Below are 23,390 nucleotides of genomic sequence, written 5' to 3' on the forward strand. Positions count from 1 at the left end.
ATCGACAGATGTGCTCTTGAAATGCGTCAGAGCCTACTGTTTTGTAGGAGCGCTAAATTCCAAAAACTAACTACATTAAAAAAAAAAAAAAACCTGTTCCCGTCCGACCACCGAAGATAAGCAACAACGTTTATATTCGGATCGGCGACCGCCTGGGAACTCTGGCTGTCTTCATTTCTTGCTTCTTGTCGCTACCCCTGCCAGCCGTTTTTTCATGCTACCTTTCTCATGTGACAAAGATGCTTCCATACTGATTTTAAACTATCGTAAGATACGATATTAAGGAACTCAGTTTGAAAAGAGTGCGCCAAGGAAGACTTCCAAAGAGTCTCTGGAAATAACAAAACAGTATGAAGTGACAGAAATGTTGTGAAATACGTCAGGGCATATTGTTTTGTAGCAGTGCACAACGGCAAATTTGTAAACAAAAATTTACCTTTCGTCGCTACAAGAGATGGATACTTTGTCGAAAAGCCTGTGTCTTGTGTGCATGTTTTCGCACCTTTCCACGGCACGGCGCGGCACAGAGCTGCTCTGGTAGCTCCGAACGGCCGCACACGTCGCCTCGGACACGCCGGTTCGGCCCGCGCCCATCTCGCAGATGTTCCTCGTGCTTGTGCTGTCATATGGACCGCGACCCGAGCGGCAGCGAGCGGCAGTCGAGCAAAGTCGGGACAAGTCGGGACGGAAGGTGACAGCCGATTATGCACCGTGCGAATTACGCAAATATCTAGAAGCGCGACGCGTGTCAGGCAGGTGAGAACGCTTCTCTCGGTCCAGCAGGACACTGCCACACCCCGCGCAGTCCACCCGCCGCCCGGCCGCGCGCAATCCCTGCGACGGACAACAATAACAAGGTGCGTCTCCCGCGAGTGTCGGAGGCCGCACGAACCAAACGAATGACGGGCGGTGCAACGAGCAGCTGTGTTGTGCGTCTGACCCACGTGGCGGCGCGCCGCACTGCGCGTCGCCTTCGAGGTGGAAGGACGTGATTTGCGTCAAATGTGCCACCGAAAATGGCGATTGCGTGTATTGGGAGGAGAGGCGAATCCTTCTTGTGCCGTGCGGCTACAGTATAAGGACGCCAACGGCCATACCATGTTGAATACACCGGTTCTCGTCCGATCACCGAAGTTAAGCAACATCGGGCCCGGTTAGTACTTGGATGGGTGACCGCCTGGGAACACCGGGTGCTGTTGGCTCCCTCTCTTCTTTCAAATTTTATGTCTCTACACCTGCCAGCCCTCTTTTCATACAAACTCTCAGGTGCGACAAAGATGCTTCCACAAGCATTTTAAACTACTGTATTAAACGAAAGATGCGAAATTACAGTAATGAACTCAGTTTGTACAAGAATGCGCGGAGGAAGAGTGATAGGAACTCGTTGAAAATAACGAAACACTGCGAATCGACAGATGTGCTCTTGAAATGCGTCAGAGCCTACTGTTTTGTAGGAGCGCTAAATTCCAAAAACTAACTACATTAAAAAAAAAAAAACCTGTTCCCGTCCGACCACCGAAGATAAGCAACAACGTTTATATTCGGATCGGCGACCGCCTGGGAACTCTGGCTGTCTTCATTTCTTGCTTCTTGTCGCTACCCCTGCCAGCCGTTTTTTCATGCTACCTTTCTCATGTGACAAAGATGCTTCCATACTGATTTTAAACTATCGTAAGATACGATATTAAGGAACTCAGTTTGAAAAGAGTGCGCCAAGGAAGACTTCCAAAGAGTCTCTGGAAATAACAAAACAGTATGAAGTGACAGAAATGTTGTGAAATACGTCAGGGCATATTGTTTTGTAGCAGTGCACAACGGCAAATTTGTAAACAAAAATTTACCTTTCGTCGCTACAAGAGATGGATACTTTGTCGAAAAGCCTGTGTCTTGTGTGCATGTTTTCGCGCGAGTGTCTGAGGCCGCACGAACCAAACGAATGACGGGCGGTGCAACGAGCAGCTGTGTTGTGCGTCTGACCCACGTGGCGGCGCGCCGCACTGCGCGTCGCCTTCGAGGTGGAAGGACGTGCTTTGCGTCAAATGTGCCACCGAAAATGGCGATTGCGTGTATTGGGAGGAGAGGCGAATCCTTCTTGTGCCGTGCGGCTACAGTATAAGGACGCCAACGGCCATACCATGTTGAATACACCGGTTCTCGTCCGATCACCGAAGTTAAGCAACATCGAGCCCGGTTAGTACTTGGATGGGTGACCGCCTGGGAACACCGGGTGCTGTTGGCTCCCTCTCTTCTTTCAAATTTTATGTCTCTACACCTGCCAGCCCTCTTTTCATACAAACTCTCAGGTGCGACAAAGATGCTTCCACAAGCATTTTAAACTACTGTATTAAACGAAAGATGCGAAATTACAGTAATGAACTCAGTTTGTACAAGAATGCGCGGAGGAAGAGTGATAGGAACTCGTTGAAAATAACGAAACACTGCGAATCGACAGATGTGCTCTTGAAATGCGTCAGAGCCTACTGTTTTGTAGGAGCGCTAAATTCCAAAAACTAACTACATTAAAAAAAAAAAAAAACCTGTTCCCGTCCGACCACCGAAGATAAGCAACAACGTTTATATTCGGATCGGCGACCGCCTGGGAACTCTGGCTGTCTTCATTTCTTGCTTCTTGTCGCTACCCCTGCCAGCCGTTTTTTCATGCTACCTTTCTCATGTGACAAAGATGCTTCCATACTGATTTTAAACTATCGTAAGATACGATATTAAGGAACTCAGTTTGAAAAGAGTGCGCCAAGGAAGACTTCCAAAGAGTCTCTGGAAATAACAAAACAGTATGAAGTGACAGAAATGTTGTGAAATACGTCAGGGCATATTGTTTTGTAGCAGTGCACAACGGCAAATTTGTAAACAAAAATTTACCTTTCGTCGCTACAAGAGATGGATACTTTGTCGAAAAGCCTGTGTCTTGTGTGCATGTTTTCGCACCTTTCCACGGCACGGCGCGGCACAGAGCTGCTCTGGTAGCTCCGAACGGCCGCACACGTCGCCTCGGACACGCCGGTTCGGCCCGCGCCCATCTCGCAGATGTTCCTCGTGCTTGTGCTGTCATATGGACCGCGACCCGAGCGGCAGCGAGCGGCAGTCGAGCAAAGTCGGGACAAGTCGGGACGGAAGGTGACAGCCGATTATGCACCGTGCGAATTACGCAAATATCTAGAAGCGCGACGCGTGTCAGGCAGGTGAGAACGCTTCTCTCGGTCCAGCAGGACACTGCCACACCCCGCGCAGTCCACCCGCCGCCCGGCCGCGCGCAATCCCTGCGACGGACAACAATAACAAGGTGCGTCTCCCGCGAGTGTCGGAGGCCGCACGAACCAAACGAATGACGGGCGGTGCAACGAGCAGCTGTGTTGTGCGTCTGACCCACGTGGCGGCGCGCCGCACTGCGCGTCGCCTTCGAGGTGGAAGGACGTGATTTGCGTCAAATGTGCCACCGAAAATGGCGATTGCGTGTATTGGGAGGAGAGGCGAATCCTTCTTGTGCCGTGCGGCTACAGTATAAGGACGCCAACGGCCATACCATGTTGAATACACCGGTTCTCGTCCGATCACCGAAGTTAAGCAACATCGGGCCCGGTTAGTACTTGGATGGGTGACCGCCTGGGAACACCGGGTGCTGTTGGCTCCCTCTCTTCTTTCAAATTTTATGTCTCTACACCTGCCAGCCCTCTTTTCATACAAACTCTCAGGTGCGACAAAGATGCTTCCACAAGCATTTTAAACTACTGTATTAAACGAAAGATGCGAAATTACAGTAATGAACTCAGTTTGTACAAGAATGCGCGGAGGAAGAGTGATAGGAACTCGTTGAAAATAACGAAACACTGCGAATCGACAGATGTGCTCTTGAAATGCGTCAGAGCCTACTGTTTTGTAGGAGCGCTAAATTCCAAAAACTAACTACATTAAAAAAAAAAAAACCTGTTCCCGTCCGACCACCGAAGATAAGCAACAACGTTTATATTCGGATCGGCGACCGCCTGGGAACTCTGGCTGTCTTCATTTCTTGCTTCTTGTCGCTACCCCTGCCAGCCGTTTTTTCATGCTACCTTTCTCATGTGACAAAGATGCTTCCATACTGATTTTAAACTATCGTAAGATACGATATTAAGGAACTCAGTTTGAAAAGAGTGCGCCAAGGAAGACTTCCAAAGAGTCTCTGGAAATAACAAAACAGTATGAAGTGACAGAAATGTTGTGAAATACGTCAGGGCATATTGTTTTGTAGCAGTGCACAACGGCAAATTTGTAAACAAAAATTTACCTTTCGTCGCTACAAGAGATGGATACTTTGTCGAAAAGCCTGTGTCTTGTGTGCATGTTTTCGCGCGAGTGTCTGAGGCCGCACGAACCAAACGAATGACGGGCGGTGCAACGAGCAGCTGTGTTGTGCGTCTGACCCACGTGGCGGCGCGCCGCACTGCGCGTCGCCTTCGAGGTGGAAGGACGTGCTTTGCGTCAAATGTGCCACCGAAAATGGCGATTGCGTGTATTGGGAGGAGAGGCGAATCCTTCTTGTGCCGTGCGGCTACAGTATAAGGACGCCAACGGCCATACCATGTTGAATACACCGGTTCTCGTCCGATCACCGAAGTTAAGCAACATCGAGCCCGGTTAGTACTTGGATGGGTGACCGCCTGGGAACACCGGGTGCTGTTGGCTCCCTCTCTTCTTTCAAATTTTATGTCTCTACACCTGCCAGCCCTCTTTTCATACAAACTCTCAGGTGCGACAAAGATGCTTCCACAAGCATTTTAAACTACTGTATTAAACGAAAGATGCGAAATTACAGTAATGAACTCAGTTTGTACAAGAATGCGCGGAGGAAGAGTGATAGGAACTCGTTGAAAATAACGAAACACTGCGAATCGACAGATGTGCTCTTGAAATGCGTCAGAGCCTACTGTTTTGTAGGAGCGCTAAATTCCAAAAACTAACTACATTAAAAAAAAAAAAAAACCTGTTCCCGTCCGACCACCGAAGATAAGCAACAACGTTTATATTCGGATCGGCGACCGCCTGGGAACTCTGGCTGTCTTCATTTCTTGCTTCTTGTCGCTACCCCTGCCAGCCGTTTTTTCATGCTACCTTTCTCATGTGACAAAGATGCTTCCATACTGATTTTAAACTATCGTAAGATACGATATTAAGGAACTCAGTTTGAAAAGAGTGCGCCAAGGAAGACTTCCAAAGAGTCTCTGGAAATAACAAAACAGTATGAAGTGACAGAAATGTTGTGAAATACGTCAGGGCATATTGTTTTGTAGCAGTGCACAACGGCAAATTTGTAAACAAAAATTTACCTTTCGTCGCTACAAGAGATGGATACTTTGTCGAAAAGCCTGTGTCTTGTGTGCATGTTTTCGCACCTTTCCACGGCACGGCGCGGCACAGAGCTGCTCTGGTAGCTCCGAACGGCCGCACACGTCGCCTCGGACACGCCGGTTCGGCCCGCGCCCATCTCGCAGATGTTCCTCGTGCTTGTGCTGTCATATGGACCGCGACCCGAGCGGCAGCGAGCGGCAGTCGAGCAAAGTCGGGACAAGTCGGGACGGAAGGTGACAGCCGATTATGCACCGTGCGAATTACGCAAATATCTAGAAGCGCGACGCGTGTCAGGCAGGTGAGAACGCTTCTCTCGGTCCAGCAGGACACTGCCACACCCCGCGCAGTCCACCCGCCGCCCGGCCGCGCGCAATCCCTGCGACGGACAACAATAACAAGGTGCGTCTCCCGCGAGTGTCGGAGGCCGCACGAACCAAACGAATGACGGGCGGTGCAACGAGCAGCTGTGTTGTGCGTCTGACCCACGTGGCGGCGCGCCGCACTGCGCGTCGCCTTCGAGGTGGAAGGACGTGATTTGCGTCAAATGTGCCACCGAAAATGGCGATTGCGTGTATTGGGAGGAGAGGCGAATCCTTCTTGTGCCGTGCGGCTACAGTATAAGGACGCCAACGGCCATACCATGTTGAATACACCGGTTCTCGTCCGATCACCGAAGTTAAGCAACATCGGGCCCGGTTAGTACTTGGATGGGTGACCGCCTGGGAACACCGGGTGCTGTTGGCTCCCTCTCTTCTTTCAAATTTTATGTCTCTACACCTGCCAGCCCTCTTTTCATACAAACTCTCAGGTGCGACAAAGATGCTTCCACAAGCATTTTAAACTACTGTATTAAACGAAAGATGCGAAATTACAGTAATGAACTCAGTTTGTACAAGAATGCGCGGAGGAAGAGTGATAGGAACTCGTTGAAAATAACGAAACACTGCGAATCGACAGATGTGCTCTTGAAATGCGTCAGAGCCTACTGTTTTGTAGGAGCGCTAAATTCCAAAAACTAACTACATTAAAAAAAAAAAAAACCTGTTCCCGTCCGACCACCGAAGATAAGCAACAACGTTTATATTCGGATCGGCGACCGCCTGGGAACTCTGGCTGTCTTCATTTCTTGCTTCTTGTCGCTACCCCTGCCAGCCGTTTTTTCATGCTACCTTTCTCATGTGACAAAGATGCTTCCATACTGATTTTAAACTATCGTAAGATACGATATTAAGGAACTCAGTTTGAAAAGAGTGCGCCAAGGAAGACTTCCAAAGAGTCTCTGGAAATAACAAAACAGTATGAAGTGACAGAAATGTTGTGAAATACGTCAGGGCATATTGTTTTGTAGCAGTGCACAACGGCAAATTTGTAAACAAAAATTTACCTTTCGTCGCTACAAGAGATGGATACTTTGTCGAAAAGCCTGTGTCTTGTGTGCATGTTTTCGCGCGAGTGTCTGAGGCCGCACGAACCAAACGAATGACGGGCGGTGCAACGAGCAGCTGTGTTGTGCGTCTGACCCACGTGGCGGCGCGCCGCACTGCGCGTCGCCTTCGAGGTGGAAGGACGTGCTTTGCGTCAAATGTGCCACCGAAAATGGCGATTGCGTGTATTGGGAGGAGAGGCGAATCCTTCTTGTGCCGTGCGGCTACAGTATAAGGACGCCAACGGCCATACCATGTTGAATACACCGGTTCTCGTCCGATCACCGAAGTTAAGCAACATCGAGCCCGGTTAGTACTTGGATGGGTGACCGCCTGGGAACACCGGGTGCTGTTGGCTCCCTCTCTTCTTTCAAATTTTATGTCTCTACACCTGCCAGCCCTCTTTTCATACAAACTCTCAGGTGCGACAAAGATGCTTCCACAAGCATTTTAAACTACTGTATTAAACGAAAGATGCGAAATTACAGTAATGAACTCAGTTTGTACAAGAATGCGCGGAGGAAGAGTGATAGGAACTCGTTGAAAATAACGAAACACTGCGAATCGACAGATGTGCTCTTGAAATGCGTCAGAGCCTACTGTTTTGTAGGAGCGCTAAATTCCAAAAACTAACTACATTAAAAAAAAAAAAAACCTGTTCCCGTCCGACCACCGAAGATAAGCAACAACGTTTATATTCGGATCGGCGACCGCCTGGGAACTCTGGCTGTCTTCATTTCTTGCTTCTTGTCGCTACCCCTGCCAGCCGTTTTTTCATGCTACCTTTCTCATGTGACAAAGATGCTTCCATACTGATTTTAAACTATCGTAAGATACGATATTAAGGAACTCAGTTTGAAAAGAGTGCGCCAAGGAAGACTTCCAAAGAGTCTCTGGAAATAACAAAACAGTATGAAGTGACAGAAATGTTGTGAAATACGTCAGGGCATATTGTTTTGTAGCAGTGCACAACGGCAAATTTGTAAACAAAAATTTACCTTTCGTCGCTACAAGAGATGGATACTTTGTCGAAAAGCCTGTGTCTTGTGTGCATGTTTTCGCGCGAGTGTCTGAGGCCGCACGAACCAAACGAATGACGGGCGGTGCAACGAGCAGCTGTGTTGTGCGTCTGACCCACGTGGCGGCGCGCCGCACTGCGCGTCGCCTTCGAGGTGGAAGGACGTGCTTTGCGTCAAATGTGCCACCGAAAATGGCGATTGCGTGTATTGGGAGGAGAGGCGAATCCTTCTTGTGCCGTGCGGCTACAGTATAAGGACGCCAACGGCCATACCATGTTGAATACACCGGTTCTCGTCCGATCACCGAAGTTAAGCAACATCGGGCCCGGTTAGTACTTGGATGGGTGACCGCCTGGGAACACCGGGTGCTGTTGGCTCCCTCTCTTCTTTCAAATTTTATGTCTCTACACCTGCCAGCCCTCTTTTCATACAAACTCTCAGGTGCGACAAAGATGCTTCCACAAGCATTTTAAACTACTGTATTAAACGAAAGATGCGAAATTACAGTAATGAACTCAGTTTGTACAAGAATGCGCGGAGGAAGAGTGATAGGAACTCGTTGAAAATAACGAAACACTGCGAATCGACAGATGTGCTCTTGAAATGCGTCAGAGCCTACTGTTTTGTAGGAGCGCTAAATTCCAAAAACTAACTACATTAAAAAAAAAAAAAACCTGTTCCCGTCCGACCACCGAAGATAAGCAACAACGTTTATATTCGGATCGGCGACCGCCTGGGAACTCTGGCTGTCTTCATTTCTTGCTTCTTGTCGCTACCCCTGCCAGCCGTTTTTTCATGCTACCTTTCTCATGTGACAAAGATGCTTCCATACTGATTTTAAACTATCGTAAGATACGATATTAAGGAACTCAGTTTGAAAAGAGTGCGCCAAGGAAGACTTCCAAAGAGTCTCTGGAAATAACAAAACAGTATGAAGTGACAGAAATGTTGTGAAATACGTCAGGGCATATTGTTTTGTAGCAGTGCACAACGGCAAATTTGTAAACAAAAATTTACCTTTCGTCGCTACAAGAGATGGATACTTTGTCGAAAAGCCTGTGTCTTGTGTGCATGTTTTCGCACCTTTCCACGGCACGGCGCGGCACAGAGCTGGTCTGGTAGCTCCGAACGGCCGCACACGTCGCCTCGGACACGCCGGTTCGGCCCGCGCCCATCTCGCAGATGTTCCTCGTGCTTGTGCTGTCATATGGACCGCGACCCGAGCGGCAGCGAGCGGCAGTCGAGCAAAGTCGGGACAAGTCGGGACGGAAGGTGACAGCCGATTATGCACCGTGCGAATTACGCAAATATCTAGAAGCGCGACGCGTGTCAGGCAGGTGAGAACGCTTCTCTCGGTCCAGCAGGACACTGCCACACCCCGCGCAGTCCACCCGCCGCCCGGCCGCGCGCAATCCCTGCGACGGACAACAATAACAAGGTGCGTCTCCCGCGAGTGTCGGAGGCCGCACGAACCAAACGAATGACGGGCGGTGCAACGAGCAGCTGTGTTGTGCGTCTGACCCACGTGGCGGCGCGCCGCACTGCGCGTCGCCTTCGAGGTGGAAGGACGTGATTTGCGTCAAATGTGCCACCGAAAATGGCGATTGCGTGTATTGGGAGGAGAGGCGAATCCTTCTTGTGCCGTGCGGCTACAGTATAAGGACGCCAACGGCCATACCATGTTGAATACACCGGTTCTCGTCCGATCACCGAAGTTAAGCAACATCGGGCCCGGTTAGTACTTGGATGGGTGACCGCCTGGGAACACCGGGTGCTGTTGGCTCCCTCTCTTCTTTCAAATTTTATGTCTCTACACCTGCCAGCCCTCTTTTCATACAAACTCTCAGGTGCGACAAAGATGCTTCCACAAGCATTTTAAACTACTGTATTAAACGAAAGATGCGAAATTACAGTAATGAACTCAGTTTGTACAAGAATGCGCGGAGGAAGAGTGATAGGAACTCGTTGAAAATAACGAAACACTGCGAATCGACAGATGTGCTCTTGAAATGCGTCAGAGCCTACTGTTTTGTAGGAGCGCTAAATTCCAAAAACTAACTACATTAAAAAAAAAAAAACCTGTTCCCGTCCGACCACCGAAGATAAGCAACAACGTTTATATTCGGATCGGCGACCGCCTGGGAACTCTGGCTGTCTTCATTTCTTGCTTCTTGTCGCTACCCCTGCCAGCCGTTTTTTCATGCTACCTTTCTCATGTGACAAAGATGCTTCCATACTGATTTTAAACTATCGTAAGATACGATATTAAGGAACTCAGTTTGAAAAGAGTGCGCCAAGGAAGACTTCCAAAGAGTCTCTGGAAATAACAAAACAGTATGAAGTGACAGAAATGTTGTGAAATACGTCAGGGCATATTGTTTTGTAGCAGTGCACAACGGCAAATTTGTAAACAAAAATTTACCTTTCGTCGCTACAAGAGATGGATACTTTGTCGAAAAGCCTGTGTCTTGTGTGCATGTTTTCGCGCGAGTGTCTGAGGCCGCACGAACCAAACGAATGACGGGCGGTGCAACGAGCAGCTGTGTTGTGCGTCTGACCCACGTGGCGGCGCGCCGCACTGCGCGTCGCCTTCGAGGTGGAAGGACGTGCTTTGCGTCAAATGTGCCACCGAAAATGGCGATTGCGTGTATTGGGAGGAGAGGCGAATCCTTCTTGTGCCGTGCGGCTACAGTATAAGGACGCCAACGGCCATACCATGTTGAATACACCGGTTCTCGTCCGATCACCGAAGTTAAGCAACATCGAGCCCGGTTAGTACTTGGATGGGTGACCGCCTGGGAACACCGGGTGCTGTTGGCTCCCTCTCTTCTTTCAAATTTTATGTCTCTACACCTGCCAGCCCTCTTTTCATACAAACTCTCAGGTGCGACAAAGATGCTTCCACAAGCATTTTAAACTACTGTATTAAACGAAAGATGCGAAATTACAGTAATGAACTCAGTTTGTACAAGAATGCGCGGAGGAAGAGTGATAGGAACTCGTTGAAAATAACGAAACACTGCGAATCGACAGATGTGCTCTTGAAATGCGTCAGAGCCTACTGTTTTGTAGGAGCGCTAAATTCCAAAAACTAACTACATTAAAAAAAAAAAAAAACCTGTTCCCGTCCGACCACCGAAGATAAGCAACAACGTTTATATTCGGATCGGCGACCGCCTGGGAACTCTGGCTGTCTTCATTTCTTGCTTCTTGTCGCTACCCCTGCCAGCCGTTTTTTCATGCTACCTTTCTCATGTGACAAAGATGCTTCCATACTGATTTTAAACTATCGTAAGATACGATATTAAGGAACTCAGTTTGAAAAGAGTGCGCCAAGGAAGACTTCCAAAGAGTCTCTGGAAATAACAAAACAGTATGAAGTGACAGAAATGTTGTGAAATACGTCAGGGCATATTGTTTTGTAGCAGTGCACAACGGCAAATTTGTAAACAAAAATTTACCTTTCGTCGCTACAAGAGATGGATACTTTGTCGAAAAGCCTGTGTCTTGTGTGCATGTTTTCGCACCTTTCCACGGCACGGCGCGGCACAGAGCTGCTCTGGTAGCTCCGAACGGCCGCACACGTCGCCTCGGACACGCCGGTTCGGCCCGCGCCCATCTCGCAGATGTTCCTCGTGCTTGTGCTGTCATATGGACCGCGACCCGAGCGGCAGCGAGCGGCAGTCGAGCAAAGTCGGGACAAGTCGGGACGGAAGGTGACAGCCGATTATGCACCGTGCGAATTACGCAAATATCTAGAAGCGCGACGCGTGTCAGGCAGGTGAGAACGCTTCTCTCGGTCCAGCAGGACACTGCCACACCCCGCGCAGTCCACCCGCCGCCCGGCCGCGCGCAATCCCTGCGACGGACAACAATAACAAGGTGCGTCTCCCGCGAGTGTCGGAGGCCGCACGAACCAAACGAATGACGGGCGGTGCAACGAGCAGCTGTGTTGTGCGTCTGACCCACGTGGCGGCGCGCCGCACTGCGCGTCGCCTTCGAGGTGGAAGGACGTGATTTGCGTCAAATGTGCCACCGAAAATGGCGATTGCGTGTATTGGGAGGAGAGGCGAATCCTTCTTGTGCCGTGCGGCTACAGTATAAGGACGCCAACGGCCATACCATGTTGAATACACCGGTTCTCGTCCGATCACCGAAGTTAAGCAACATCGGGCCCGGTTAGTACTTGGATGGGTGACCGCCTGGGAACACCGGGTGCTGTTGGCTCCCTCTCTTCTTTCAAATTTTATGTCTCTACACCTGCCAGCCCTCTTTTCATACAAACTCTCAGGTGCGACAAAGATGCTTCCACAAGCATTTTAAACTACTGTATTAAACGAAAGATGCGAAATTACAGTAATGAACTCAGTTTGTACAAGAATGCGCGGAGGAAGAGTGATAGGAACTCGTTGAAAATAACGAAACACTGCGAATCGACAGATGTGCTCTTGAAATGCGTCAGAGCCTACTGTTTTGTAGGAGCGCTAAATTCCAAAAACTAACTACATTAAAAAAAAAAAAAACCTGTTCCCGTCCGACCACCGAAGATAAGCAACAACGTTTATATTCGGATCGGCGACCGCCTGGGAACTCTGGCTGTCTTCATTTCTTGCTTCTTGTCGCTACCCCTGCCAGCCGTTTTTTCATGCTACCTTTCTCATGTGACAAAGATGCTTCCATACTGATTTTAAACTATCGTAAGATACGATATTAAGGAACTCAGTTTGAAAAGAGTGCGCCAAGGAAGACTTCCAAAGAGTCTCTGGAAATAACAAAACAGTATGAAGTGACAGAAATGTTGTGAAATACGTCAGGGCATATTGTTTTGTAGCAGTGCACAACGGCAAATTTGTAAACAAAAATTTACCTTTCGTCGCTACAAGAGATGGATACTTTGTCGAAAAGCCTGTGTCTTGTGTGCATGTTTTCGCGCGAGTGTCTGAGGCCGCACGAACCAAACGAATGACGGGCGGTGCAACGAGCAGCTGTGTTGTGCGTCTGACCCACGTGGCGGCGCGCCGCACTGCGCGTCGCCTTCGAGGTGGAAGGACGTGCTTTGCGTCAAATGTGCCACCGAAAATGGCGATTGCGTGTATTGGGAGGAGAGGCGAATCCTTCTTGTGCCGTGCGGCTACAGTATAAGGACGCCAACGGCCATACCATGTTGAATACACCGGTTCTCGTCCGATCACCGAAGTTAAGCAACATCGAGCCCGGTTAGTACTTGGATGGGTGACCGCCTGGGAACACCGGGTGCTGTTGGCTCCCTCTCTTCTTTCAAATTTTATGTCTCTACACCTGCCAGCCCTCTTTTCATACAAACTCTCAGGTGCGACAAAGATGCTTCCACAAGCATTTTAAACTACTGTATTAAACGAAAGATGCGAAATTACAGTAATGAACTCAGTTTGTACAAGAATGCGCGGAGGAAGAGTGATAGGAACTCGTTGAAAATAACGAAACACTGCGAATCGACAGATGTGCTCTTGAAATGCGTCAGAGCCTACTGTTTTGTAGGAGCGCTAAATTCCAAAAACTAACTACATTAAAAAAAAAAAAACCTGTTCCCGTCCGACCACCGAAGATAAGCAACAACGTTTATATTCGGATCGGCGACCGCCTGGGAACTCTGGCTGTCTTCATTTCTTGCTTCTTGTCGCTACCCCTGCCAGCCGTTTTTTCATGCTACCTTTCTCATGTGACAAAGATGCTTCCATACTGATTTTAAACTATCGTAAGATACGATATTAAGGAACTCAGTTTGAAAAGAGTGCGCCAAGGAAGACTTCCAAAGAGTCTCTGGAAATAACAAAACAGTATGAAGTGACAGAAATGTTGTGAAATACGTCAGGGCATATTGTTTTGTAGCAGTGCACAACGGCAAATTTGTAAACAAAAATTTACCTTTCGTCGCTACAAGAGATGGATACTTTGTCGAAAAGCCTGTGTCTTGTGTGCATGTTTTCGCGCGAGTGTCTGAGGCCGCACGAACCAAACGAATGACGGGCGGTGCAACGAGCAGCTGTGTTGTGCGTCTGACCCACGTGGCGGCGCGCCGCACTGCGCGTCGCCTTCGAGGTGGAAGGACGTGCTTTGCGTCAAATGTGCCACCGAAAATGGCGATTGCGTGTATTGGGAGGAGAGGCGAATCCTTCTTGTGCCGTGCGGCTACAGTATAAGGACGCCAACGGCCATACCATGTTGAATACACCGGTTCTCGTCCGATCACCGAAGTTAAGCAACATCGGGCCCGGTTAGTACTTGGATGGGTGACCGCCTGGGAACACCGGGTGCTGTTGGCTCCCTCTCTTCTTTCAAATTTTATGTCTCTACACCTGCCAGCCCTCTTTTCATACAAACTCTCAGGTGCGACAAAGATGCTTCCACAAGCATTTTAAACTACTGTATTAAACGAAAGATGCGAAATTACAGTAATGAACTCAGTTTGTACAAGAATGCGCGGAGGAAGAGTGATAGGAACTCGTTGAAAATAACGAAACACTGCGAATCGACAGATGTGCTCTTGAAATGCGTCAGAGCCTACTGTTTTGTAGGAGCGCTAAATTCCAAAAACTAACTACATTAAAAAAAAAAAAAACCTGTTCCCGTCCGACCACCGAAGATAAGCAACAACGTTTATATTCGGATCGGCGACCGCCTGGGAACTCTGGCTGTCTTCATTTCTTGCTTCTTGTCGCTACCCCTGCCAGCCGTTTTTTCATGCTACCTTTCTCATGTGACAAAGATGCTTCCATACTGATTTTAAACTATCGTAAGATACGATATTAAGGAACTCAGTTTGAAAAGAGTGCGCCAAGGAAGACTTCCAAAGAGTCTCTGGAAATAACAAAACAGTATGAAGTGACAGAAATGTTGTGAAATACGTCAGGGCATATTGTTTTGTAGCAGTGCACAACGGCAAATTTGTAAACAAAAATTTACCTTTCGTCGCTACAAGAGATGGATACTTTGTCGAAAAGCCTGTGTCTTGTGTGCATGTTTTCGCACCTTTCCACGGCACGGCGCGGCACAGAGCTGGTCTGGTAGCTCCGAACGGCCGCACACGTCGCCTCGGACACGCCGGTTCGGCCCGCGCCCATCTCGCAGATGTTCCTCGTGCTTGTGCTGTCATATGGACCGCGACCCGAGCGGCAGCGAGCGGCAGTCGAGCAAAGTCGGGACAAGTCGGGACGGAAGGTGACAGCCGATTATGCACCGTGCGAATTACGCAAATATCTAGAAGCGCGACGCGTGTCAGGCAGGTGAGAACGCTTCTCTCGGTCCAGCAGGACACTGCCACACCCCGCGCAGTCCACCCGCCGCCCGGCCGCGCGCAATCCCTGCGACGGACAACAATAACAAGGTGCGTCTCCCGCGAGTGTCGGAGGCCGCACGAACCAAACGAATGACGGGCGGTGCAACGAGCAGCTGTGTTGTGCGTCTGACCCACGTGGCGGCGCGCCGCACTGCGCGTCGCCTTCGAGGTGGAAGGACGTGATTTGCGTCAAATGTGCCACCGAAAATGGCGATTGCGTGTATTGGGAGGAGAGGCGAATCCTTCTTGTGCCGTGCGGCTACAGTATAAGGACGCCAACGGCCATACCATGTTGAATACACCGGTTCTCGTCCGATCACCGAAGTTAAGCAACATCGGGCCCGGTTAGTACTTGGATGGGTGACCGCCTGGGAACACCGGGTGCTGTTGGCTCCCTCTCTTCTTTCAAATTTTATGTCTCTACACCTGCCAGCCCTCTTTTCATACAAACTCTCAGGTGCGACAAAGATGCTTCCACAAGCATTTTAAACTACTGTATTAAACGAAAGATGCGAAATTACAGTAATGAACTCAGTTTGTACAAGAATGCGCGGAGGAAGAGTGATAGGAACTCGTTGAAAATAACGAAACACTGCGAATCGACAGATGTGCTCTTGAAATGCGTCAGAGCCTACTGTTTTGTAGGAGCGCTAAATTCCAAAAACTAACTACATTAAAAAAAAAAAAAACCTGTTCCCGTCCGACCACCGAAGATAAGCAACAACGTTTATATTCGGATCGGCGACCGCCTGGGAACTCTGGCTGTCTTCATTTCTTGCTTCTTGTCGCTACCCCTGCCAGCCGTTTTTTCATGCTACCTTTCTCATGTGACAAAGATGCTTCCATACTGATTTTAAACTATCGTAAGATACGATATTAAGGAACTCAGTTTGAAAAGAGTGCGCCAAGGAAGACTTCCAAAGAGTCTCTGGAAATAACAAAACAGTATGAAGTGACAGAAATGTTGTGAAATACGTCAGGGCATATTGTTTTGTAGCAGTGCACAACGGCAAATTTGTAAACAAAAATTTACCTTTCGTCGCTACAAGAGATGGATACTTTGTCGAAAAGCCTGTGTCTTGTGTGCATGTTTTCGCACCTTTCCACGGCACGGCGCGGCACAGAGCTGCTCTGGTAGCTCCGAACGGCCGCACACGTCGCCTCGGACACGCCGGTTCGGCCCGCGCCCATCTCGCAGATGTTCCTCGTGCTTGTGCTGTCATATGGACCGCGACCCGAGCGGCAGCGAGCGGCAGTCGAGCAAAGTCGGGACAAGTCGGGACGGAAGGTGACAGCCGATTATGCACCGTGCGAATTACGCAAATATCTAGAAGCGCGACGCGTGTCAGGCAGGTGAGAACGCTTCTCTCGGTCCAGCAGGACACTGCCACACCCCGCGCAGTCCACCCGCCGCCCGGCCGCGCGCAATCCCTGCGACGGACAACAATAACAAGGTGCGTCTCCCGCGAGTGTCGGAGGCCGCACGAACCAAACGAATGACGGGCGGTGCAACGAGCAGCTGTGTTGTGCGTCTGACCCACGTGGCGGCGCGCCGCACTGCGCGTCGCCTTCGAGGTGGAAGGACGTGCTTTGCGTCAAATGTGCCACCGAAAATGGCGATTGCGTGTATTGGGAGGAGAGGCGAATCCTTCTTGTGCCGTGCGGCTACAGTATAAGGACGCCAACGGCCATACCATGTTGAATACACCGGTTCTCGTCCGATCACCGAAGTTAAGCAACATCGGGCCCGGTTAGTACTTGGATGGGTGACCGCCTGGGAACACCGGGTGCTGTTGGCTCCCTCTCTTCTTTCAAATTTTATGTCTCTACACCTGCCAGCCCTCTTTTCATACAAACTCTCAGGTGCGACAAAGATGCTTCCACAAGCATTTTAAACTACTGTATTAAACGAAAGATGCGAAATTACAGTAATGAACTCAGTTTGTACAAGAATGCGCGGAGGAAGAGTGATAGGAACTCGTTGAAAATAACGAAACACTGCGAATCGACAGATGTGCTCTTGAAATGCGTCAGAGAATACTGTTTTGTAGGAGCGCTAAATTCCAAAAACTAACTACATTAAAAAAAAAAAAAACCTGTTCCCGTCCGACCACCGAAGATAAGCAACAACGTTTATATTCGGATCGGCGACCGCCTGGGAACTCTGGCTGTCTTCATTTCTTGCTTTCTTGTCGCTACCCCTGCCAGCCGTTTTTTCATGCTACCTTTCTCATGTGACAAAGATGCTTCGATACTGATTTTAAACTATCGTAAGATACGATATTAAGGAACTCAGTTTGAAAAGAGTGCGCCAAGGAAGACTTCCAAAGAGTCTCTGGAAATAACAAAACAGTATGAAGTGACAGAAATGTTGTGAAATACGTCAGGGCATATTGTTTTGTAGCAGTGCACAACGGCAAATTTGTAAACAAAAATTTACCTTTCGTCGCTACAAGAGATGGATACTTTGTCGAAAAGCCTGTGTCTTGTGTGCATGTTTTCGCACCTTTCCACGGCACGGCGCGGCACAGAGCTGCTCTGGTAGCTCCGAACGGCCGCACACGTCGCCTCGGACACGCCGGTTCGGCCCGCGCCCATCTCGCAGATGTTCCTCGTGCTTGTGCTGTCATATGGACCGCGACCCGAGCGGCAGCGAGCGGCAGTCGAGCAAAGTCGGGACAAGTCGGGACGGAAGGTGACAGCCGATTATGCACCGTGCGAATTACGCAAATATCTAGAAGCGCGACGCGTGTCAGGCAGGTGAGAACGCTTCTCTCGGTCCAGCAGGACACTGCCACACCCCGCGCAGTCCACCCGCCGCCCGGCCGCGCGCAATCCCTGCGACGGACAACAATAACAAGGTGCGTCTCCCGCGAGTGTCGGAGGCCGCACGAACCAAACGAATGACGGGCGGTGCAACGAGCAGCTGTGTTGTGCGTCTGACCCACGTGGCGGCGCGCCGCACTGCGCGTCGCCTTCGAGGTGGAAGGACGTGCTTTGCGTCAAATGTGCCACCGAAAATGGCGATTGCGTGTATTGGGAGGAGAGGCGAATCCTTCTTGTGCCGTGCGGCTACAGTATAAGGACGCCAACGGCCATACCATGTTGAATACACCGGTTCTCGTCCGATCACCGAAGTTAAGCAACATCGGGCCCGGTTAGTACTTGGATGGGTGACCGCCTGGGAACACCGGGTGCTGTTGGCTCCCTCTCTTCTTTCAAATTTTATGTCTCTACACCTGCCAGCCCTCTTTTCATACAAACTCTCAGGTGCGACAAAGATGCTTCCACAAGCATTTTAAACTACTGTATTAAACGAAAGATGCGAAATTACAGTAATGAACTCAGTTTGTACAAGAATGCGCGGAGGAAGAGTGATAGGAACTCGTTGAAAATAACGAAACACTGCGAATCGACAGATGTGCTCTTGAAATGCGTCAGAGCCTACTGTTTTGTAGGAGCGCTAAATTCCAAAAACTAACTACATTAAAAAAAAAAAACCTGTTCCCGTCCGACCACCGAAGATAAGCAACAACGTTTATATTCGGATCGGCGACCGCCTGGGAACTCTGGCTGTCTTCATTTCTTGCTTTCTTGTCGCTACCCCTGCCAGCCGTTTTTTCATGCTACCTTTCTCATGTGACAAAGATGCTTCGATACTGATTTTAAACTATCGTAAGATACGATATTAAGGAACTCAGTTTGAAAAGAGTGCGCCAAGGAAGACTTCCAAAGAGTCTCTGGAAATAACAAAACAGTATGAAGTGACAGAAATGTTGTGAAATACGTCAGGGCATATTGTTTTGTAGCAGTGCACAACGGCAAATTTGTAAACAAAAATTTACCTTTCGTCGCTACAAGAGATGGATACTTTGTCGAAAAGCCTGTGTCTTGTGTGCATGTTTTCGCACCTTTCCACGGCACGGCGCGGCACAGAGCTGCTCTGGTAGCTCCGAACGGCCGCACACGTCGCCTCGGACACGCCGGTTCGGCCCGCGCCCATCTCGCAGATGTTCCTCGTGCTTGTGCTGTCATATGGACCGCGACCCGAGCGGCAGCGAGCGGCAGTCGAGCAAAGTCGGGACAAGTCGGGACGGAAGGTGACAGCCGATTATGCACCGTGCGAATTACGCAAATATCTAGAAGCGCGACGCGTGTCAGGCAGGTGAGAACGCTTCTCTCGGTCCAGCAGGACACTGCCACACCCCGCGCAGTCCACCCGCCGCCCGGCCGCGCGCAATCCCTGCGACGGACAACAATAACAAGGTGCGTCTCCCGCGAGTGTCGGAGGCCGCACGAACCAAACGAATGACGGGCGGTGCAACGAGCAGCTGTGTTGTGCGTCTGACCCACGTGGCGGCGCGCCGCACTGCGCGTCGCCTTCGAGGTGGAAGGACGTGCTTTGCGTCAAATGTGCCACCGAAAATGGCGATTGCGTGTATTGGGAGGAGAGGCGAATCCTTCTTGTGCCGTGCGGCTACAGTATAAGGACGCCAACGGCCATACCATGTTGAATACACCGGTTCTCGTCCGATCACCGAAGTTAAGCAACATCGGGCCCGGTTAGTACTTGGATGGGTGACCGCCTGGGAACACCGGGTGCTGTTGGCTCCCTCTCTTCTTTCAAATTTTATGTCTCTACACCTGCCAGCCCTCTTTTCATACAAACTCTCAGGTGCGACAAAGATGCTTCCACAAGCATTTTAAACTACTGTATTAAACGAAAGATGCGAAATTACAGTAATGAACTCAGTTTGTACAAGAATGCGCGGAGGAAGAGTGATAGGAACTCGTTGAAAATAACGAAACACTGCGAATCGACAGATGTGCTCTTGAAATGCGTCAGAGAATACTGTTTTGTAGGAGCGCTAAATTCCAAAAACTAACTACATTAAAAAAAAAAAACCTGTTCCCGTCCGACCACCGAAGATAAGCAACAACGTTTATATTCGGATCGGCGACCGCCTGGGAACTCTGGCTGTCTTCATTTCTTGCTTTCTTGTCGCTACCCCTGCCAGCCGTTTTTTCATGCTACCTTTCTCATGTGACAAAGATGCTTCGATACTGATTTTAAACTATCGTAAGATACGATATTAAGGAACTCAGTTTGAAAAGAGTGCGCCAAGGAAGACTTCCAAAGAGTCTCTGGAAATAACAAAACAGTATGAAGTGACAGAAATGTTGTGAAATACGTCAGGGCATATTGTTTTGTAGCAGTGCACAACGGCAAATTTGTAAACAAAAATTTACCTTTCGTCGCTACAAGAGATGGATACTTTGTCGAAAAGCCTGTGTCTTGTGTGCATGTTTTCGCACCTTTCCACGGCACGGCGCGGCACAGAGCTGCTCTGGTAGCTCCGAACGGCCGCACACGTCGCCTCGGACACGCCGGTTCGGCCCGCGCCCATCTCGCAGATGTTCCTCGTGCTTGTGCTGTCATATGGACCGCGACCCGAGCGGCAGCGAGCGGCAGTCGAGCAAAGTCGGGACAAGTCGGGACGGAAGGTGACAGCCGATTATGCACCGTGCGAATTACGCAAATATCTAGAAGCGCGACGCGTGTCAGGCAGGTGAGAACGCTTCTCTCGGTCCAGCAGGACACTGCCACACCCCGCGCAGTCCACCCGCCGCCCGGCCGCGCGCAATCCCTGCGACGGACAACAATAACAAGGTGCGTCTCCCGCGAGTGTCGGAGGCCGCACGAACCAAACGAATGACGGGCGGTGCAACGAGCAGCTGTGTTGTGCGTCTGACCCACGTGGCGGCGCGCCGCACTGCGCGTCGCCTTCGAGGTGGAAGGACGTGCTTTGCGTCAAATGTGCCACCGAAAATGGCGATTGCGTGTATTGGGAGGAGAGGCGAATCCTTCTTGTGCCGTGCGGCTACAGTATAAGGACGCCAACGGCCATACCATGTTGAATACACCGGTTCTCGTCCGATCACCGAAGTTAAGCAACATCGGGCCCGGTTAGTACTTGGATGGGTGACCGCCTGGGAACACCGGGTGCTGTTGGCTCCCTCTCTTCTTTCAAATTTTATGTCTCTACACCTGCCAGCCCTCTTTTCATACAAACTCTCAGGTGCGACAAAGATGCTTCCACAAGCATTTTAAACTACTGTATTAAACGAAAGATGCGAAATTACAGTAATGAACTCAGTTTGTACAAGAATGCGCGGAGGAAGAGTGATAGGAACTCGTTGAAAATAACGAAACACTGCGAATCGACAGATGTGCTCTTGAAATGCGTCAGAGAATACTGTTTTGTAGGAGCGCTAAATTCCAAAAACTAACTACATTAAAAAAAAAAAAACCTGTTCCCGTCCGACCACCGAAGATAAGCAACAACGTTTATATTCGGATCGGCGACCGCCTGGGAACTCTGGCTGTCTTCATTTCTTGCTTTCTTGTCGCTACCCCTGCCAGCCGTTTTTTCATGCTACCTTTCTCATGTGACAAAGATGCTTCGATACTGATTTTAAACTATCGTAAGATACGATATTAAGGAACTCAGTTTGAAAAGAGTGCGCCAAGGAAGACTTCCAAAGAGTCTCTGGAAATAACAAAACAGTATGAAGTGACAGAAATGTTGTGAAATACGTCAGGGCATATTGTTTTGTAGCAGTGCACAACGGCAAATTTGTAAACAAAAATTTACCTTTCGTCGCTACAAGAGATGGATACTTTGTCGAAAAGCCTGTGTCTTGTGTGCATGTTTTCGCACCTTTCCACGGCACGGCGCGGCACAGAGCTGCTCTGGTAGCTCCGAACGGCCGCACACGTCGCCTCGGACACGCCGGTTCGGCCCGCGCCCATCTCGCAGATGTTCCTCGTGCTTGTGCTGTCATATGGACCGCGACCCGAGCGGCAGCGAGCGGCAGTCGAGCAAAGTCGGGACAAGTCGGGACGGAAGGTGACAGCCGATTATGCACCGTGCGAATTACGCAAATATCTAGAAGCGCGACGCGTGTCAGGCAGGTGAGAACGCTTCTCTCGGTCCAGCAGGACACTGCCACACCCCGCGCAGTCCACCCGCCGCCCGGCCGCGCGCAATCCCTGCGACGGACAACAATAACAAGGTGCGTCTCCCGCGAGTGTCGGAGGCCGCACGAACCAAACGAATGACGGGCGGTGCAACGAGCAGCTGTGTTGTGCGTCTGACCCACGTGGCGGCGCGCCGCACTGCGCGTCGCCTTCGAGGTGGAAGGACGTGCTTTGCGTCAAATGTGCCACCGAAAATGGCGATTGCGTGTATTGGGAGGAGAGGCGAATCCTTCTTGTGCCGTGCGGCTACAGTATAAGGACGCCAACGGCCATACCATGTTGAATACACCGGTTCTCGTCCGATCACCGAAGTTAAGCAACATCGGGCCCGGTTAGTACTTGGATGGGTGACCGCCTGGGAACACCGGGTGCTGTTGGCTCCCTCTCTTCTTTCAAATTTTATGTCTCTACACCTGCCAGCCCTCTTTTCATACAAACTCTCAGGTGCGACAAAGATGCTTCCACAAGCATTTTAAACTACTGTATTAAACGAAAGATGCGAAATTACAGTAATGAACTCAGTTTGTACAAGAATGCGCGGAGGAAGAGTGATAGGAACTCGTTGAAAATAACGAAACACTGCGAATCGACAGATGTGCTCTTGAAATGCGTCAGAGCCTACTGTTTTGTAGGAGCGCTAAATTCCAAAAACTAACTACATTAAAAAAAAAAAAACCTGTTCCCGTCCGACCACCGAAGATAAGCAACAACGTTTATATTCGGATCGGCGACCGCCTGGGAACTCTGGCTGTCTTCATTTCTTGCTTTCTTGTCGCTACCCCTGCCAGCCGTTTTTTCATGCTACCTTTCTCATGTGACAAAGATGCTTCGATACTGATTTTAAACTATCGTAAGATACGATATTAAGGAACTCAGTTTGAAAAGAGTGCGCCAAGGAAGACTTCCAAAGAGTCTCTGGAAATAACAAAACAGTATGAAGTGACAGAAATGTTGTGAAATACGTCAGGGCATATTGTTTTGTAGCAGTGCACAACGGCAAATTTGTAAACAAAAATTTACCTTTCGTCGCTACAAGAGATGGATACTTTGTCGAAAAGCCTGTGTCTTGTGTGCATGTTTTCGCACCTTTCCACGGCACGGCGCGGCACAGAGCTGCTCTGGTAGCTCCGAACGGCCGCACACGTCGCCTCGGACACGCCGGTTCGGCCCGCGCCCATCTCGCAGATGTTCCTCGTGCTTGTGCTGTCATATGGACCGCGACCCGAGCGGCAGCGAGCGGCAGT

At 49.8% G+C, this 23,390-nt stretch overlaps 18 non-coding genes across 18 annotated transcripts; all 18 read left to right on the forward strand.

Moving 5' to 3' along the window:
• The first annotated feature begins 1,083 nt into the window (after positions 1-1,083).
• Positions 1,084-1,202, forward strand: LOC126321502 (5S ribosomal RNA). Its single transcript, XR_007558272.1, has one exon. It is a non-coding gene; the product is annotated as a 5S ribosomal RNA (ribosomal RNA).
• Positions 1,203-2,120: 918 nt separating this feature from the next.
• On the forward strand, positions 2,121-2,239 carry LOC126321558 (5S ribosomal RNA). The gene has a single exon (XR_007558326.1). It is a non-coding gene; the product is annotated as a 5S ribosomal RNA (ribosomal RNA).
• Positions 2,240-3,527: 1,288 nt separating this feature from the next.
• LOC126321503 (5S ribosomal RNA) lies at positions 3,528-3,646 on the forward strand. The gene has a single exon (XR_007558273.1). It is a non-coding gene; the product is annotated as a 5S ribosomal RNA (ribosomal RNA).
• A 918-nt stretch (positions 3,647-4,564) lies between these two features.
• LOC126321559 (5S ribosomal RNA) lies at positions 4,565-4,683 on the forward strand. Its single transcript, XR_007558327.1, has one exon. It is a non-coding gene; the product is annotated as a 5S ribosomal RNA (ribosomal RNA).
• A 1,288-nt stretch (positions 4,684-5,971) lies between these two features.
• LOC126321504 (5S ribosomal RNA) lies at positions 5,972-6,090 on the forward strand. The gene has a single exon (XR_007558274.1). It is a non-coding gene; the product is annotated as a 5S ribosomal RNA (ribosomal RNA).
• Positions 6,091-7,009: 919 nt separating this feature from the next.
• LOC126321560 (5S ribosomal RNA) lies at positions 7,010-7,128 on the forward strand. Its single transcript, XR_007558328.1, has one exon. It is a non-coding gene; the product is annotated as a 5S ribosomal RNA (ribosomal RNA).
• Positions 7,129-8,047: 919 nt separating this feature from the next.
• On the forward strand, positions 8,048-8,166 carry LOC126321506 (5S ribosomal RNA). Its single transcript, XR_007558276.1, has one exon. It is a non-coding gene; the product is annotated as a 5S ribosomal RNA (ribosomal RNA).
• Positions 8,167-9,453: 1,287 nt separating this feature from the next.
• LOC126321507 (5S ribosomal RNA) lies at positions 9,454-9,572 on the forward strand. The gene has a single exon (XR_007558277.1). It is a non-coding gene; the product is annotated as a 5S ribosomal RNA (ribosomal RNA).
• A 918-nt stretch (positions 9,573-10,490) lies between these two features.
• LOC126321561 (5S ribosomal RNA) lies at positions 10,491-10,609 on the forward strand. Its single transcript, XR_007558329.1, has one exon. It is a non-coding gene; the product is annotated as a 5S ribosomal RNA (ribosomal RNA).
• Positions 10,610-11,897: 1,288 nt separating this feature from the next.
• Positions 11,898-12,016, forward strand: LOC126321508 (5S ribosomal RNA). Its single transcript, XR_007558278.1, has one exon. It is a non-coding gene; the product is annotated as a 5S ribosomal RNA (ribosomal RNA).
• Positions 12,017-12,935: 919 nt separating this feature from the next.
• LOC126321563 (5S ribosomal RNA) lies at positions 12,936-13,054 on the forward strand. The gene has a single exon (XR_007558331.1). It is a non-coding gene; the product is annotated as a 5S ribosomal RNA (ribosomal RNA).
• A 918-nt stretch (positions 13,055-13,972) lies between these two features.
• LOC126321509 (5S ribosomal RNA) lies at positions 13,973-14,091 on the forward strand. The gene has a single exon (XR_007558279.1). It is a non-coding gene; the product is annotated as a 5S ribosomal RNA (ribosomal RNA).
• A 1,287-nt stretch (positions 14,092-15,378) lies between these two features.
• Positions 15,379-15,497, forward strand: LOC126321510 (5S ribosomal RNA). The gene has a single exon (XR_007558280.1). It is a non-coding gene; the product is annotated as a 5S ribosomal RNA (ribosomal RNA).
• Positions 15,498-16,784: 1,287 nt separating this feature from the next.
• LOC126321512 (5S ribosomal RNA) lies at positions 16,785-16,903 on the forward strand. The gene has a single exon (XR_007558281.1). It is a non-coding gene; the product is annotated as a 5S ribosomal RNA (ribosomal RNA).
• Positions 16,904-18,191: 1,288 nt separating this feature from the next.
• On the forward strand, positions 18,192-18,310 carry LOC126321513 (5S ribosomal RNA). The gene has a single exon (XR_007558282.1). It is a non-coding gene; the product is annotated as a 5S ribosomal RNA (ribosomal RNA).
• Positions 18,311-19,596: 1,286 nt separating this feature from the next.
• Positions 19,597-19,715, forward strand: LOC126321514 (5S ribosomal RNA). The gene has a single exon (XR_007558283.1). It is a non-coding gene; the product is annotated as a 5S ribosomal RNA (ribosomal RNA).
• A 1,286-nt stretch (positions 19,716-21,001) lies between these two features.
• On the forward strand, positions 21,002-21,120 carry LOC126321515 (5S ribosomal RNA). Its single transcript, XR_007558284.1, has one exon. It is a non-coding gene; the product is annotated as a 5S ribosomal RNA (ribosomal RNA).
• A 1,287-nt stretch (positions 21,121-22,407) lies between these two features.
• On the forward strand, positions 22,408-22,526 carry LOC126321516 (5S ribosomal RNA). Its single transcript, XR_007558285.1, has one exon. It is a non-coding gene; the product is annotated as a 5S ribosomal RNA (ribosomal RNA).
• The last annotated feature ends 864 nt before the right edge of the window (positions 22,527-23,390 follow it).

Source organism: Schistocerca gregaria, unplaced genomic scaffold, assembly GCF_023897955.1.
Source record: "Schistocerca gregaria isolate iqSchGreg1 unplaced genomic scaffold, iqSchGreg1.2 ptg000749l, whole genome shotgun sequence".
Taxonomy (NCBI): Eukaryota; Metazoa; Arthropoda; class Insecta; order Orthoptera; family Acrididae; genus Schistocerca; species Schistocerca gregaria.